The sequence below is a fragment of the Adiantum capillus-veneris genome, chromosome 2 (assembly GCF_014529385.1).
Source record: "Adiantum capillus-veneris isolate H3 chromosome 2, ASM1452938v2, whole genome shotgun sequence".
Classification (NCBI taxonomy): Eukaryota; Viridiplantae; Streptophyta; class Polypodiopsida; order Polypodiales; family Pteridaceae; genus Adiantum; species Adiantum capillus-veneris.
In genome coordinates, this window is record NC_140932.1 from 102354345 (window position 1) to 102371728 (window position 17384).

The 17384-nt window shown below is 41.6% G+C and overlaps 1 pseudogene; it reads right to left on the minus strand.

Annotated features, from left to right (window-relative positions):
* The window catches only part of LOC147463295 (4-hydroxy-tetrahydrodipicolinate synthase 2, chloroplastic pseudogene), a 95379-nt pseudogene extending 80762 nt beyond the window's left edge, over positions 1-14617 (minus strand).
* Positions 14618-17384: the final 2767 nt, after the last annotated feature.

Below are 17384 nucleotides of genomic sequence, written 5' to 3' on the forward strand. Positions count from 1 at the left end.
TCATAGCCATATCTTGTTGCGAGAAGATGTATAAGATAAGATCGCAGAATCTGCACACCATATATGGTGAAGGCCGCAATTGAGAATGAGAGAGATATGAGTACTACGTTCTGTCAACGATAAACGTAAGAAGGATGCTCAAGGAATGTCCAAAGATGTGAGAGACGTCACCCAAAAAAGGCAGGGTAAAGGAGACGTTAATAATAAACGAGTCCTCAAAATAGAGTGGCGTGAGACGCAAGATTGACGGCCACAATACGAATAGCAAAAAGCTAAATCTTCTCAAAAAAGTTAACGCCAAAATAAGAAAAACGATCGCGGATGCTTCACGAAGAAGTAGGACGAAGAAAGCTGCGTCAAGCTCAATTGCAGTAAAAACAGCATAACTTTCTGTTGCGAACTTCGATTGACGCAAAACTAGAACTCAAATCGAAGAGCTCGAGGAGACGAACAAGTTTTGGATGAAAGTGCCATTGTGCTACCCTCCATTGCGCTTTTTCCATTTCTCCAAATTTTGAGCAGAATAGCAAGAAAAATTGAGATGAAGTTCAGGGTGTCATCAACAAGAAAACATAATCAACGATTAGATTGATTAGAAATAAACACCACATAAAACACTAATCATATTCTTCTTAATACAAAACAACCACAATTAACAAGAATCAACGCTCAAAAATAAATTTTGTAGCAATTTTGAATCTTACATGCGAATCGCATGCACATACTGTTGTGTCACCATGAATTGAATCGGCGCATGATCGTTACTGCTCTGATACCATGTTGACATGTAGAGAGAAAGAGAGAGAGAGAGACGAGACAAGAGACACACCATATACGCTCCCAAAGACTGATTCATATTGAGGACAAGATACAAATATATAGGTGAGACCAAGTTCAGTAGAGTGAGCCATATATAGCTCCAATAGAGGTGCTCCCTATTGGTATGTGTACGGTAGTGGTGCTCTAGCATGCAAGGCTGAAAGATAACAGGAAGACCAGGCTAGCGAAGGCATGGCAGGTGGTGATTGTGACACTAGCTCTACTTTGGCAGCTCCTCCATCTGCCTCCCAAGGACAATTTGAATTTGAAATTAACATGGGTGATGAGTTGTGGGCACATGAAGCTAGGCATGAAGCCAACATGTGCAAAGAGGATTGTAGACCATGCACTAAATGGGCTAGAGCAACAAAGGACAAGTTGTTATCAAGTGCTCAAACACCTCTTTATAATGGTGCATAGTACTTGGTGCTCTGAGCATTATGGAAAGTCCTCAACTGGCAAGAAAAATTTGGCTAGAGCAATGTAAGTATAGATGCCCGCCTCATGTAAGTTCTATTTTATGCTTTTTGTGAATTGCAATTTCTTCTTGGTCTCCCCGTGCATTTGTTGATTCTCTATATTTATTGTAATTTGGTGGGCAAAATTCTTTGTAAAGATCACCACATACCTTCGGGTTGTCAATGGGCAAGGTTGTATGTCACCAGATATGGCATGGAGTAAGAGCGCATCCATGCATGCATCAATGATTGTATACTTTGCCGCAATGAACATGCACATGCTACCTCTTGTTTTGTGTGTGTAGAAGCACACTACAAGACCGTTGTGAGAGAAGCTTACCTACCCCATAAAGTACTGAGGATTTTTTCACTTATCCCTTGGATTCAACGTAAGTTTAAGAGCAGGTCTATGGTGAAGTTTCTGATATGGTATACCAACCACCTCTCAAATGATGGAACGATGTGTGTCCCTATGAATTTACCTACATGGAGGCACATTGAGACTCATTGGCCAGAGATTCGGCTAGAGCCTTGACATTTGAGAGTTGTGTTGGCAAGTGACAATGTCACTCTCTTTGGCACCAACTCTACATCATGAAGCACTTGGTATGTGGTGATCATCAACTACAATATTCCACCATAGGAAATAATTGAGAAGGGAAATAAACTTCTTTATTTTCCTATTCTATGGAAGTACAAAGTGGAAAATATTGATGTCTACCTCGAGGCCCTCATTGATGATTTGGAGGAGTTATGGAAGGGCATTTTGAGGGGTGTCCTTATGTGGACTATGCATCTATACTAACCTTGGATAGATTGTTGGTATGTTGTGTTCATTCTTCTCACTCTTTACCATTTGAATTTTCAAGATTTTCTCTAACGATATAAATGCAAGTTTGTCCACATTTGTCTATAACGTCTATCCTACTTGTGGGCCATCATTGGTAATGGAACATCCAAATGCCTTACACAAGGTAGTCTATCCAAACAACCATTGTTTCCTATGCCAAATTCATAGCAAATATAAGGATCCAACAGATGAGAAGACACCTCTAAAGTGAAAATGGAATATTAGGCAAGAATTTGGAAAGAGCACTATAATAGTGACCCCTATCTATTCCACCAAAAGGTATTTCAAGGTACTCCATGTAGTTAAGGCTTCCATACTGGAAAAAATTAAAAATATAACACCTCTTGAATCCTTGAGAGCTATGGGAGTCATTTCTATAGAGGTGCCCCCTTGTTTTCCCAAAAATGCTTTTGGTGCCCACCACTGAGGAGTTGCTTCAAGTTACCTTTAGTCTTGGTGCTTCATACATAGAAGTGTAGCCATGGTCAATCTCAGTGCTACCTTGTTGACGATTAATGATATGATAAGTTGAAGTTAAGTAATATAGCAGATTTACACATGCACTATATGAGGTTTTTCTCTCTAAAGTAGGAGCTAAAGGTTCTTGAGGATGTGGTTCCAGACGCAGAGGAAGAGAGGTTCTTGTTTATTGGTACTCTTCCAGCATGTTTAGGCATTGAGGTTACTTTCACTGACTTGTTGGATGTGAGGAGAAATATTGATTTCTTAAAGCAATAAAAATGGTTTGAGAATGTAAATCAATCTCTTGCTTCTTCATGGGTTTCATGTGAGAGCCCCTCTGTCATTATGGATGATTGTAGCACTAATGGTGAGGTTGAGTTAGATGCATATGATATGGATTTGTCTCCTGATAATGTACATCTTAATGAGGAGTCCTATGCAAGCACCTTTTGTAAGGGCCTCCTACTAGCCCTTACTCTTGACCGACAAATCTAAACCATTGACTTTAAGAAAATGAAAAAAAAATGTTCGTAGGGAATTTGGGCTAAATCCAAGCTCCAATATTTACTCACAAGACACTTTAGATTCACACCATGGGAGCAATGGCATGACCAATGCATGGAAAGTTGAATTTTCATTTTGAGAAAATTAGCATAAAGAAAAATATAAGGAAAAGGGAAAAGATAAGATAAGGAAAAGGAAAAGAAAAAGATAAGGATAAAAGAGAAGATAAGGATAAGGTGAGTAAGTAACTTGTTGAAGAAGTTTTGAAAAGCAAGATAAGTAGAAAGAACTTATCGATGAAGAATATAAGCTATTAAGGTAAGAGACAACACTTATCTAAAATGTGCATAAAAAGAGAGCTTCTCTTCTCATTTTACACTTCTCTCCTTCATTTTCTCAAGATGCAAACATGAGAGTAAGCATGAGAAATCCATAGCTAAACCTCTTTCATCCACACATCTCCTACACACACACCCCCTCTCTAAGAGAAGCCATGGGCAAATAAGAGAAGCCATGGGAAAAACCCTATTCAAGTTTGTCAAAACTTGATCTTCTTCTTCACATTACACTCTCCCTATCATCTCTCCTAACCCTCAAGATTTCCATAGCTTGAATCTTGTTTAGCTCATTCCTTTCTCTCAATCCAAGTAGAAAAATTGGTGGTCTTTAAGTGAAGGTGAAGAGGGAGAGAGCCTACTACATCCAAAGCAAGGAGAATACTATACCATACACACAAAGGTAATGTTTTCTTGTTCGTTTTATGATATGGCACTTGCTTGAAAGTGATTTACATTTCATACTTACTTAAATTAATGCTTAAGTTCTCATATTTCCATAATCAATCATTTCCCTTGTTTGCTTGGAAACAAGAACAACTTATTAATTTTGTTGTTTCTTTCTAAACATGGTTCATTACTAGTCATAACTAACCACACTGCTAACAACTAACCACAATGGTATTTCAAGTTTCTTTAGATTACCATACTAATATGGAATTGAGAGAGTAGAAAGAACTCTCTTTAACCATAGGTGATCGGAGATTGTATTTAACTAAATAGTATGAATGATGATTGGTGACTAATATCCTTAATTATCCCTTAATCTCTTGCATAAACCTTTTTATTTATTTTTAAGTTACTTTTATTCTCTTACTTAAATTACTCTTACAAGGTAAAGGCCATAAAGCAAAGGCAACTAAGTAATGGAGTTGTTTTGGGAACTAACCTTATTTTTCAAAAAGAGGAATTATAATTGCTTCAAAAGAAATGCTCTCATGAAAGGCTCACAACTTTTTCTTGATTTTGCATAAATTAGGTGTGTGAAAGATTTAGTGATATGCCTAAGTTAATATCTAATTCTCTCAAGAGGGAGCTAAGTTTTTGAAGGGAAATTTTATCATAGCTAAAGGGTTTTTCTTTGAAAGAGGATCTCCCCTCCAAGTAGGGTTATCCTCCTTCCCCTCTTGTCAATCGGAAAACTCCAAACCCTTAAACCACTCCTAGCTACAGAATTAATCCTCTCCATGGTAGCCAGGTATGCCATCTCAAAGAAGGATTTGTTAGCCATTCATACTCAATTGCATAAGCATTTCCACTACACTAGGATACCCACTCTTAAAAACTTTGCATTTTACTTTTACACTATCATTCATTGAATGGTTCTACTCTTACACAATCAAGTATTGATGGTTGCATAATCACTCAAAAGAAGTTTATGATTGCAAGCTGGTGCACTCTAAAGTTCTATGTTTGCAATTCATGGCACACACTAAATCAAAAAATCATCATAAAGAGTTTTCAAGTTTGTATTCTTTCAAATTTGTTTCGCAATTGTGATAGGGGGAGGGAGTAAGGGAATAGCTTCATGGAAATGACTACCATGTTTCTTGAACATAAAACTCACAAATCTTCCATGGAGATGCCCCGTGGATGGCAAATGATGTAAGAGAAACAATGGGATTCTCCCAAGACAAGGTTAACTTAAAACTTATGTTGAGACAGAACCTTAGACTAGTTGGATTTCTTAAGGTCTTGTTTGAGTAGACATTAAAGGGAAATAGGAACTAAAGGATTAAAACTCAAGGAACTCACTTTAAATTTTAACTAGGACTAAAACTTTTCCCTGGAAGATTTGATGTGGATAGCCCTAGCATAACATAGAAGTTTTAAGTGTGAAACTTGTCTTACATGTTTGGAAAAATGTCTGCACAGGTGTTTACCTATGGGATGCAACAGGGGATGGTCCTTCTAGCTAGGACAGATAATCATTGCTCTATATTTTCACAAGTTCATTCAAAGTCCCAGAATTGGGACTGGATGGGAGTGTGTCCCGATCTGGTGGTGAGACCCACGGATGCATCTGGAAATTGGCCTAGTCCAGTAGGCTTGATGTCAACGGGAAAAGGAGGAACGAAAAAGGGATTCCAAGAACGGATTGGATAAAGGAGCTAGGAGGATGTGATTTAATTAAGGAACTCTTCCAATTGTTTTGGTAAAAAGGAACCTTGGAAAAGGTAGGAACCTAAATGGACCATTCCGCAATTGTCCTCACCAATCAGACCTTTTCTCTACTTCTCGAAATATTTATCTAGAAATAAATTAATGTAGATTAATTTTGTAAGCCTTTCCCAAACAAGATAAAGAAAACTAAAAATTGGAAATTATGTAAAGGTGTTGCCTCCATATGTGGCAAAGAAGATAGGATACTTGAGTCCTGGGACGATGATAGGGATATGCCTAGAGAAGTATATGTGATTGCTTGAAAGATAAATAGATAACTTTAATATAATAAATGAAAAAGGAATAAAGATATTCTAAAAGGAAAAAAGGTGGGAACGGCCTGATAAACACTTGTAAGGGTATGCAACACTTTGCATGCTGCTTTCAAAATCTTGAAATGTATTCTTGGTTCAACATGTTTGGAATACTATTTTCTAGTAATATAGTACTACCTTCAAAAGGTGAATTTACCAAACGGTTTGGTGGGAGGGTGGATTCCATAGGGTTAATTTGTTTGCGAAAAAGTTGAACCCAATTTTATGTTATCCATTAAATTAAGTCAAGAACGGTGAAAAAGATTTCGATCTATAGAGTGGGGATCAACCTAGGAATGAGGGATTTTTGTAGTTAGTAAATACACTCATCTTAGGGGAATGCATTGATGGTAGTGCTTGGTCATAACCAACGGGATAAGTGTCAATGACCTTGAACCAAGGGTGAACTAGAGAACTCTCACCACTTGACCCTGGAAGATAGAGTTCTAATGGCTTTGATTAGAAAATTTTGAATCGATAAGGAAATATATTTTTGGATTAAGGGTTCCATGTGAGAAAAGTGATTTTATCACCTTCCTTGAGTTGGCATCAAAGAGAGGGAGGAGTATTGCCTTCGTGTCGGTATCAAGCGGAACGGATGCCAAGAATCTTGGTGTATCCATTTGGAGATGGCGCAACCATTGTCCTTCGCATGACCCTCACACCTTTGTGAAGGAGACCTTGGAGTGTATGTATGACAAATAGAGTGGTGATGTGGATGATTTGGTTTCCCGTCAATCAAGGCATTGTGAAGCACAGCGTTGTTGGAATTAGGGTTGTAGAGAAACACACACAGCTTGGAGAAGACGAAGGAAGCTCAAGGCACACAATAGAGAGTGTGTTTCTTAGTGTGGAATGGAAAGATAGATAGCCCTAGAGTGATGGGCGTGTATACAATGCACGGGGGAAAAAACCTCCTAAAGAGGGAAAAAATGCCCCGGCGGTCCTAGTGTGTTCACACACATCACTACCACATGTATGTGGTAACAAATCCCCCCTGGAGTGATGCGGTGAACGAGAGCTGGCACATGAGTAAAGGGAAGTGCCATGCCCTGAGGACAGGATCAGTCCACAAAGGGGAGTAAGCCCAAAGCTTTGCGGAAAGCTTCAAGCTTCTCACGAGACAATGCCTTTGTGAAAAGATCTGCAAGGTTGTCCTGTGTTGGCACATAAGCCAAGCTGATCTCTCCTGTTGAGAGCCTCTCCCTGACATAGTGGTAATGCACCTCAATGTGCTTTGTGCGAGCATGAAAAATTGGGTTCCTCGCAACTGCCAATGCGCTCTGACTGTCAGTGTAGATAGTGTTGGCAGTGTCCTGTCCAACACCCAAGTCAGCCATAAGGCGTCTGAGCCATACACACTCAACCGTAGCTGTGAAGACTGCCCTGTACTCAGCCTCACAACTCGAAGTGGCCACAGTAGGTTGCTTCTTGCTCAACCATGATATACATGAACTGCCAAGCATGAAACAAAAACCACTTGTGGACACTCGCGTGTCAAAACAACCAGCCCAATCTGAGTCCGAAAAAGCATGTAAGTCTGGCGGCAATGATCCCCCCTTGGGATAAAACAAGCCAAGATGTAAAGTGCCACTAAGGTAGTGGAAAATCCTCTTGACAGCCTGCCAATGCTTAGACCCTGGGCTATGCATAAATCTGCTGACCTGCGAGACTACAAACTGAATATCTGGCCTCGTGTTGCATACATAAATGAGGCAGCCAACAGCAGTTTGGTAAAGAGTGACATCAGCAGGATCGCCAGCATCATGTAGACTCAACTTCAAACCTGTTTCCATGGGAGTGGCAATAGGTTTGCAATCCTCAAGTCCAAACTTACATAGCAATGTCTCTATGTAACTTTTCCGACACAAGGCAATACCACCATCACACTGCTTAAACTGTGTACCCAAGTAATGATGCAACAGCCCCAAATCTTTCATCTTGAAAGTAGAATTCAAATCAGCCTTAAATTCAGCAATATGTCTCTCATTTGGTCCAGTGATCAGCAAATCATCAACATAAAGAACCACAATGAGAAATACATCATCCTCACGCTTTACATACAATGTACTTTCTGTTGGACTGTTACGAAAGCCTCGTTTAACCAAATGAGTGTCAGCTTTCTCATACCAAGCACGAGGAGATTGCTTCAACCCATACAAAGCCTTCTTACATTTGCACACTTTGTCCTCTTGTCCTTTTATGACAAAACCGCGAGGCTGCGTTACATAAACTTCCTCAAATATGTCACCATTCAAGAAAGCAGTAACAATGTCTGATTGATGTACATCCCAACCAAAATGAGCTGCCAATGCACATAGAAAACGCACAGTAGTCATACGACAAGTGGGAGCAAAAGTCTCTTCATAATCTATGCCTTTTTGTTGTGCATAACCCTTTGCAACAAGTCGAGCCTTATGGCGATCGATCTCACCATCCGGCTTGCGTTTCAACTTGTAAACCCACTTCATACCAATGGCCTTTTTGCCAGGAGGCAAATCACATAAAGTCCATGTGTCATTCTCTATAAGTGCATCATATTCTGATTTCATGGCAGCAATCCAATTTTCTGAATTCTGCGCTTCATCAAAAGACAGAGGCTCCTCAACATCATGTAAACTAGACACAACCAAAGCATAACAATCTGATGCATAAGATGCATGGCGAGAGCCTGAACGAGTACGACTAGATAAAGGTGCATCCAATTTACTGTCACGCAAAGTGTGCACCAGCCATTTTGGCATACCTCTAGCCTGCTCATTTTCAGCCCTTTCCTCATCAAGTACATCATGTACATCTGCATCAATAATAGGTTGTTCTGAAACATTTTCAGAAACCCCCATAGGCTGTACATTTGCCTCATTGGAACTTACATTCGTATTTCCACCACTGAAAAGAGGCAACAAAGTGTCATAAATGTCCAGTGAGCTTACATTACTGTCTCTAGTACATGACAGCAAGGGCTGAACAGAATCTTCCACAAACACTACATCCCGTGAAACCAGAATACGTTTTGTTTGCGGATGATACAACTTGTAACCTTTGCTTTTAGCACTATAACCAACAAAAATACATTTGACAGCCTTATCATCCAATTTTCTGCGCTGCACTTGTGGCACCAAAGCATATGCCAAACAGCCAAAAACACGCATGTGCTCAATAGGAGGTTTTCTATCATGCCATGCTTCATATGGAGTAATAGACTGCAAAGCTTTCGTAGGACACCTGTTAAGTACATAAGTGGCACACATGATGGCCTCAAGCCAAAGGGAATGCGGCAAAGCTTGACTTTTGACCATACATCGTGCCATTTCCGTTAGTGACCTGTTTTTCCTCTCAGCAACACCATTTTGCTGAGGTGTATAAGGCATTGTACATTGGTGTTTTATCCCACGACTAGCCATAAATGCATTAAATTCATGAGACATATACTCCCTCCCTCGATCGGAACGGAGGGTGCCCATAGTACATTTTGAGACATTTTCAGCCATAGCCAAAATTGTTTGAAGCACATAAAAACTTCAGACTTCGCTTTAAGCGGAAATACCCATGCATGCCTAGAGTAATCATCAATGAAAGTCACGAAGTGCAGGTAATTGCCCAAGGACGGAGTTTGCATGGGCCCACAAACATCACTATGCAAAAGTTGCAACCTGCATGTGGCCCTAACTGAACCATCCTTTGGAAACTTAGAACGCTGCATTTTACCCAGAATACAGCCTTCACAAACATGTTTGACAGGTGCTTCAAGAGGCGGCAAAGAAGCAACCATATCAGATTTCTGCAAACGCAGCAAACTGGCAAAATTCAGATGACCAAAACGTGCATGCCAAAGTTTTGCATCTGAAATAGCCCTTGAATCTGCAACAGCATTTGCAAAATTTTGTCCACACTTGTCATACAAAGTGAGCTTATACAGCCCACGGCACAAAAGCCAAGATGCAACAATTTCATCACCAAAACTGAGATCATGAACTGTACATCTGTCATCCACAAATTTGACTACAAGTCCAAGTCTAGCAAGTGCGGATACAGACAAGAGATTCTTCTTGATCCCAAGTACATAAAGTGCATCAACAAGTGTGAAGGAACTGCCATTAGCAGCAGTGAGCACAATCTTTCCAACTCCCTGAACTGGATAAGAGGCGTTGTTGGCACAAGTGACTGAATTCCCATGAGGGACAGACTCGAGAGAGGCACACAATTCACGATGTGAGGTAATGTGCTTTGTAGCACCACTGTCGAAATACCACACATGTGAATCTGCAGCAACTGACAAGCATGCATCATGGACAGCAGGATTGTAAGTGCACTCTGCGCTAAAAGCCCATTCTACATCAACATCAGCATCACAATCTCCTTTCATAGAAGACTCAACAATGGCTGCATTTGTAGTGGAACCAGCATTTGCAGTGGAACCACCCTCTTTCTTCTTAGCCTCTTTGGCCTTCAACTTAGGACACGACTTGATCAAGTGATCATTGGCTTTACAATAATGGCAACGCATCTTCTTTTTGCCCTTATCACCAGAATTGCCAGACGAAGTGTTGCCACCAGAAGCATTAGGAACAGAATTTTTGCCACTCGCAGCAGAACCATAAGAAGTGGCTGCATTACTGTTACCACCCTTTCTTTGAGAAGCAATAAAAGCCTGTTCAACTGCACGCTGCCTAGTCCTGTTTTTTCTAGAAAGTGACTCTTGCAACAGCAATGTGCATAATGCATCAAACTTGACAACTTCAGGATTTCCTTGGGTCATCAGTCTCCAAGTACTAGCAAAAGTCTGGTAGGAATCTGGTAAGGCATCAAGAACAGTCTGCACAAGGGAACTGTCCGAAATGACTTCACCTGCAGAAATGAGTTGCTCATTGATATCCTTGACACTAGCAAGGAAAGTGTCCATATCATCTTCCTCATGCATAATCTTCGACTCTAGCTCTTTACGCAGCAAAGCAATTTTAGCCTCATTGCGGCTTGCATAAAGACCTGCTAGAATATCCCAAGCCTGTTTTGCAGATTTTGCTGAACGGATGTGAGGAATAATGGTGCGCTTCACAGACAACACAATCAATGCATGAGCCTGCGCATCCTTAACATCCCAACGAGCTTGTTCTGCCGTAGGCAAAACAACTCTAACAGCTGCAATCCTTGCAGCAAGACCTGCAACATCCTCAACATCGCCTACATCTTCAGAACCAGGACGTACATCAATGCCCTGCACAATGTTCTAGACACCTTTTGACACAAGAACATGTTGCATCATATAAGCCCACATAGGGTAGTTGTCCCCATCCAACCTGTCCTCAGCAGCAAACATCTTGAACACATCTGTGTTGTTGTTGTCAGCCATGGTAAATGTTGCACCTGATGTGAAAACTGCCCGAAAATAGGAGAAATGGAGCGGGAACAACTTGTGCTATATAGCACAAACCGTAGAAGACTATAAGGCACCTGTTATGCAGAAAACGGCACTGACAGAAAATCTGCACAAAATGACGAAGTAGCCTGTGCAGTACTGCCCGTAGTGGAAACGGAGGCCGAAATGAGCCCAAATCAAAATTCTGAGCAGACCCAGCTCTTTGAGTTGTCCCAAAATATTTGTCGACCTGCGAACGCTCGCCAAAGCTCACTGAAATCGGAGAAAGTGAGCAGGCGTGAGCTGGAGCAGCTGGCGACTAAGCCCGGGAGGACGTGACCTGCTCTGATACCAATTGTTGGAATTAGGGTTGCAGAGAAACACACACAGCTTGGAGAAGACGAAGGAATCTCAAGGCACACAATAGAGAGTGTGTTGCTTAGTGTGCAATGGAAAGATAGATAGCCCTAGAGTGATGGGCGTATATACAATGCACGGGGGAAAAAACCTCCTAAAGAGGGAAAAAATGCCCCGGCGGTCCTAGTGTGTTCACACACATCACTACCACATGTATATGGTAACAGGCGTTCTCTGTCAACAACAATTGCCTAACAATATCATCCTCAATTCCTAAAGTCAACATCTTATGTACTCCCACATGCCTTCAAGATGCAAGAATAAATTATTGCAACTGGCAAAATGACCTTTCTTTGCATTCATTGAAAGGAGCCTACTCAAGTGCTTTATGTGCTTTCTAAAATACACCACATTTGTCATACATGTTGCATCATGGAGCGCTCAATTGTCTAGGGATTTAGTATCATTGAGAGCATCAAGAACCATGACTCCTCTGTCTTGTCTGGAAAGGATTCTCCTACCCCCAACACCAAACTCTAGGCCTTGCAAACACAATGGAGCTGGCAAAGCTCGAGGACACATAGCCCTGAGAAGACGTGCTTAACTAACACATTCGGAGGTAGTGGACCAATGGTGGGCATAATAAGAAACTAAGGCACCAAGCTATTTGCACCTCATTTATATATATTATATATAGTACTATATATACTATACTAAAGTAATAATATATACTATATATTAGAAATACTATAGTATTATAAATACTATATACTATATAGTAGTTAATATCATATATTTTGTACAGTTAACTAAAGTTAAATTAATATAATTGAAAAAATATATATATAATAAAAGTAAAAATAATTAAGGAAAATAAGTTCCGCAAAGTTCCAGGGATTTGCAAAAAATGGTGAAGTTGGGCAGAGCTCGGCGGATTTGCAAAAAGAAAAGAGAAGGTAAAGCTCTCCCATCATCTGCCTCCACCTCTTTTTTTGATGTATATCATTAAATCTTGAATGCAAGTACTTAAAGCTTGAATTAGAAACCTGCATTTTTTTGAAAATTGTTCAAAAGTCAAAAACAAAAAGGGGAAGGCAGAGCTCCCCCATCATCTGCACGTGCGTGGATGATGGGGGAGCTCTGCCTCCCCCTTTTTGTTTATGATTTTTGAACAACTTTCAAAAAATGCAAGTAGAATGGAATAAATTTTCTTCAAACGCAACCCTAAACCTTGTCTTGAATTGTGCTATAAGACGAAGGTGCTTATCCCTTTGAAATCTTAGCCATGAAAAAATGGTCGGCCATGAAAGATGGTTGGGAAAGGGCCGGATATCATCGGGCAAGAGGGACACTCCATCAAATATGAGCCACGCGTAGACATCCGATGCTCACCTAATTGATGCATGGGAACAACGAATAGAACTCGTAACAAAAAAAGTCTTGAAAAAAAACAGGGGAGGGGCTGGAGCCCTCCCATCATCCGCGCGTGCGGATGATGGAGGGGCTCCAGCCCCTCCCCCTTTTTTTTGCTTGGCATTGGTTTGAGGCGTTGCACAATACAACGTCTGCACAAGATTTCTTTTAGAACATCTCGAGGATGCAATTGCATGGACAACTTTGATTGCAAGATACATTGTAGTCGGCCACGCTGAGAGAGCTTTAGTTTACCGTCTCTTGTCTGCTGATCAAGACCTTGTTGCTGCTGAAGAGCTACGCATGAATGCAAAAATATTCATGTTGAAATTGAGGTGTGGGCTCTTGCGAAGCATTCCAACCATTGACAATGGATGCCAAAATTAGTGGTTGGCTTCTTAATGGCAGCTACGTGATACTCTCTAACATTATTTGATAGAAAAACCTCAGCATTTCCTTGATGACATCTCGACGTTGGAGCTTGCTGAATACTTTTTGTGCACTGCATGCAATCACACGGGTCTCTATGAAAGAAGCCGGACATATTTTGAAGCTATGAGCAATCAATACGGCATTGTTCCAACTAAAACTTGGCCGCACAGTCCCCAAAGAGTTGGTCTAACGGTAAGGCTTTGGCCTCTCAACCTACGGGTTGTGGGTTCAAATCCCCTGTTGGGTCACACTCTAGAGGGACACCTTGTGCTCACCTGGTGTTCGCGTTGCTAGGGCTCTTGCCCTTGGACACTCAAGTGCATCCTCCTCCTGGGGTGGGTCACCCGAGGAGGAGGTTCCTAGCTGGTTGCTATGAGTTATCTCCGTCGTTCCCAGCATGTGGTGCATCAATTAGGTGTCCATGGTGATGCCTACGCGTGGCTCTTGCCCGATGGTACGCGGCCCCTGCCCGACCATGTAACATGGCTAATATTTGGAAGGGATAAGCACCTCCCCCTGTGGGCCCTCTGGTGTGTCGAAAAAAAAAAACTTGGCCGCACAATGCCCAATTTGCAAGAGCTGTGTTAAGGCCAATGTAATTGGGTTTAGAAAACAACCAATCAATTACACGCAATAGATTTCCATTGAGTCCCTTGTCCTTCCCTTTGATAGTGAGATCATGCATTAGCCCAAGAATCAAGTTGCTAAAAATAGAAATGAAAACTCTTGAACCAAACTCCCACCTTGCATCATAGCACTCATCATCATTTCCACTCCAAACAACCACATCGCATTCTGTATAGCCCTTTATGGGATTGTTGCTAACGCACTCCTTCACACCAATGAAATTGGGTAGATCCTTAAGCTTTTCTATCACACTGGGGGGGAATATCCTGCCTAGTCATTGTAGGAACATTGTAAGTCACAGTTGTGGACCCATGGAGAGAACACTAAAAGTAGGAAAGTAGGCCCTCATGAGAAGTTTAGTATGGATTGATATGAAGAACTGCATGCATCCCTACTGCAAAACCCTATTCAGTGGCATGCATGGCCTCCTTGATTGAATTGCTGCTAGTATTGCCAATCACCTTCAAGATGCCTCCATAGCAGTTAACACGGTGACCAATAAGCATTATGTGCTCATCCTAGCCCATCATATAGCCATCCCCTGTTGTTCCACCTACTATAACCCCTTCACCCACTTTTCTATTTGAGAGTGTATGAGCTTGTTGTATGCCTCCAAATAAAATCACAGATATGGAGTCTCAATTGCAGTTATGAGCTTCAGCTTCCTTATCCTCCACTAGAGTACTATTTTTAAGCTCAAAGCTACTCATCTCGGAGGAATCCATCCACAACTTGTCATATGGTGACGATAATGTGTACATTATAATTCTATATGGTAACATGAATAATTCATTGATGCCTCTGTGATTCCATTATATAAACCTAGCTCAATTTTGATTTTCTTAAAAGTTCTCCCTCGATGTTTGGTAGGACTCCCTCCTATTCCATATAGAGCTAGAGATGGAGATGTATTATATATATATCAATGCACAATGTATCACAACATACGGGATCGCTTCCATTGTCTATTCAGACAAGGCTTCAGACCCTTCTCCAGAGTCATGAGCTATTAGGATTAGAGATGTCTTGGACTATATCTACTTGAGTTACACAGGCATAGAGATAGTTTATTGAGTATTTGGAGAGAGACAATCCCAAAGATAGGTTATTGATTTCTTCATACTAAACACTGGAAAAATAGAGGAGCAACCACCATTGAAAATCTTACCTCATACTCACACCCGTGGTACTCTCATTGATCGCCATTGGAAATGAGGATGGATTTATCACCCGTTGCATCTCTCTCTTGTATTGGGCACCCATTGTATGAGTGATCACACATACCGCACATAATTCTAGCTAGTAACACTTCTAGATTCAATTTAGTATCTCTTTTTTTGTACTCATACATGGTATAATATTCACTAGTATGTAACATATTAGTCTCATAGGTCATTTTGTCCTTTTGAAGACGTTGGTACATCCAACAAACGTCGACCGGAGAAAGAGTCAGAAGTAGGAATATGGCGACATGCAGGGTGATGACAAGGTGCTTCGGCCAGTACTAGGTGCAACTTGGAACAAGGGCTGGAGGATGTGTATGCAAAATGGGGCTATTCGTTGGTCGAAGGCCTTTCCGAAGCTTTGCCAAGGTGGGTTGCGACAAAATGTTGAAGTATGGTCGATATCCTCGTCACGTGTTGTCGTGATATGAATACTCAAAGAGCATGCTCGATACGATCATTTGTCGATTTCTATGGTGAGCAAGCTGCATTAGAACAAAGGGTTGCCGAGAGGTGCCGGCCATTGACGATCGCGGGAAACGTAGCTAAGTCAAAGTTTTTCTTTAAAAAAAGGAAATGGTTTTTTTGAAGCTAATGTCGATCAGCAGGTGAAGAGCAGAAGCCGGGGAAAGAGCCGCGAGTCTTTGCCGAGTTGCATGGGAGCCGCCGACTGCATGAGAACACACAATAGATGTAGAAACTGCATGAGGAGGACGGGTGGTAGGTAGCAGGGTACGAGGGCTGGATGAGAAGGGCATGATAGAGATGGAGAGGGCGAGCCATTTGGAGAGCTCGGGGCTTGAGCTTGGGGAGTTGCAGATGCCATGATCTTGTGATCGAGAGAAAGGGAGAGAGAAAGAGAGCATGCAAAGGTGTGAGCAAGAAAGAGAGAGGAGGAGGTTGTTAAACGTGAGGCACCCAAGAAGGCGATAGGCCACAATGAGATATATTTTTTATTGCCAAGGTAGTGGTTTTATACAGTTATGGAGACAGTTACACGTTCATGCGATTCATTGAGGTCCATCCCGTTTGGCATCTGACCACGTGTGTGGTGCATGGGTTGGTGACTTGTGTGATGACATGGATTAATCATCCAACACGCCCCCATAAGACATGTCGTCATACAAGGGCATCCATGCGATACAGATTCACGGTGAATGCAAGGCTACATGCGTAAGGTTTGTACATCATGCTAATGCAAAATTTACATGATGCAATTTGGATATCTCAGCTGCAAATTGATCAGCCTAGATCAATTGTTGACTTTTCCATGAAGAAATCCAACAACTCGGATCTTCGTTTTGTACGGGCTTTGATACGTTCCAGCAACTCGGATCTTCGTTTTGTACGGGCTTTGATTTGTTCTTTCTGGTCCGCGACATGTATGCTTGAGTGAGAGAGAGAGAGAGAGAGAGAGAGAGAGAGAGAGAGAGAGAGAGAGCATGCGTCACCATGCACAAGCACCACAACCCTTCTCGTTCCTTGCCATGGCTACCCTGATCCCCTCAGACCCTAAGCTTTGATACCAATATAAGACTAGAGGGAATTGGACCATGCAACTCACCACCCAACCATGCCCTATATAGACCCTTGGCCCTACTAATAATAGTACCCCCTTTATCACATGTCCGTCCTAGCGCTCGGCCTACTCGGTCTTACCCTAAGCCTAACATGAAATCTCTCTTTAGTGACCTCATGTTTCCTATTGGTGTGCAAATAGATGCAATGAAACCCATCACTCGATCAAGCTCATCTTTGATTAGAATCCATGGGGCTTACGAAAGCACAACACTACAAGAGGCTCTTCATATTAGCGACGCTCACACAGCGACGCTCAAAAAAAAGAATTCCCGGCGTCGCTATAAGCGTCGCTATGAGTGTCGCAAATTTACAAAGAAATTTGCGACGCTCATAGCGACGCTTATAGCGACGCTCATAGCGACGCTTATAGCGACGCTCATAGCGACGCCAGCTGGGGTAAAAAAAATAACCGAGCGCGCCCAAAAACTCAGATCTCAGATCTGAGTTTTTCGGCGCCCTCAAGCAAAGAGCAGGTAACGCTCTCCCTCAC